This window comes from Theobroma umbraticum, unplaced genomic scaffold, assembly GCF_002168275.2.
Source record: "Theobroma umbraticum cultivar Fairchild unplaced genomic scaffold, ASM216827v3 scaffold_147.0, whole genome shotgun sequence".
Classification (NCBI taxonomy): Eukaryota; Viridiplantae; Streptophyta; class Magnoliopsida; order Malvales; family Malvaceae; genus Theobroma; species Theobroma umbraticum.
The window spans coordinates 6,577,611-6,579,173 of NW_018397259.1; positions in this window are offsets into that span (position 1 = coordinate 6,577,611).

The window sequence follows — 1,563 nt, forward strand, 5'->3', positions numbered from 1 at the left end:
AAGAAAAGAAAAAGCATGGGTAAAAGGAATGATGGTGATCCCATAGCCATTAACAACCACAAGCTCACAAATCGTAAGAGCTTGCGGATCATAACGTTCTCCACCAAGGGAGGACTTGCACCTTTGGCGCAGATGTATCATGTTATGGAAAGTTTGTGTAAAAAGTAAAGAGGAACAAATAGTTGGGTCAAATCATTCCATTCATGATGACTTTATATTAGAAAAAATATGCAATTCAACATAAAGTCATATAAACATGTGCAAAACATTATACACGTGCCAAATTTTGAACCAAAGTGATAAGATATTGGACATCAAACCCTAATTTTGTAAAATATTTTTTGAGAAAAATATAAGAAATTATCATTTTTATACTTACATCTGAATATTTAGTTCATTAATTGATGCATAATCTTTTACTTAAAACGTAAAATTCGAATATTTCTTGTCTTAATTAAAAAAAAAATCTTCAATTTTGTATCTTACATTGCATGAAAGTTAACTTTTTATATTTAAATGAAAAAGGTTTTCGCAAGAGTATTAGATAAATACTCCTCTATGAGAATATTTCATCTGTTAAACCAAGCCTAGTGATTCCATTAATTTTATTATTATTATTTTTTTAAGTTTAATGAAAGATTCAAATTCATATATGACCATATTATATATATTTACTATTGAATCAAACACTAAGATGTTATCGTCCGATTTTAACAATAAAATCGTTTTATTATATTTTGGCCTATGTAGTTTTTCTTTTTTTTTGAATAATCAAATTTCATTGATAAAATGAGGAATTACAAAAAAGCAGGTTTCTTTACTCTAACCTGCATCTCTCTGCATGAACAAAAAGATTGCAGAGCCTCAGGTGCCTCTCCATGACCAGCAAACCCACTAGCAAGCTCGTTGGTAAAAAAGACAAGCTCAAAACAATCTATACATGGTCAATCTATACAAAAGAGTCAAAATTCACTCAATGTACACCTACCATAAACAGTCCAGTACCCCCCACTGGTTTCCCCTTCTGTTTCCTCTGGTCGGACTCTTTGGCTGTTGACCCACAGTAGGTCCTGTAACCTCCAGGCCCCTCCTTTGGCTAATGCCTCAGCCTCCTCATTTGCAGAACGCAGGATGTGAGCAATCTCCCATTCACTCACCTTTGCAAGCAATTGATGAATTTGGACACCCTTTACCATATATAATGATTGGGTCACTCTCAAGTGAGAGTTTATCAACTTGATGCCACCTAAATAAGGATTGCTTCTTTGGCAGCAAGTATCTCAGCGAAATTAGAGTCACTTTCCCCTAAAAATTTCCTTTTTCATTCTTTGACCTGTATAGTTTATTACAATGTAAGGGATGGAAACTTCACCAAAATCCAGAAACAAATAAAGAGTGGTCCAAAGATGTGGAGATCTCTTCGCATTATTCCTTGCATTATTGTTGCGTGTACCAGTAGCACTGAAAGGAAATGAGTGCTAGGCATGACCATGAAAATGAGTCGTTAAAGCTAAAACAACGTTCGCCCAAGGGACGTAAGTTCTGCAGCTCAAAGGCTTCGGA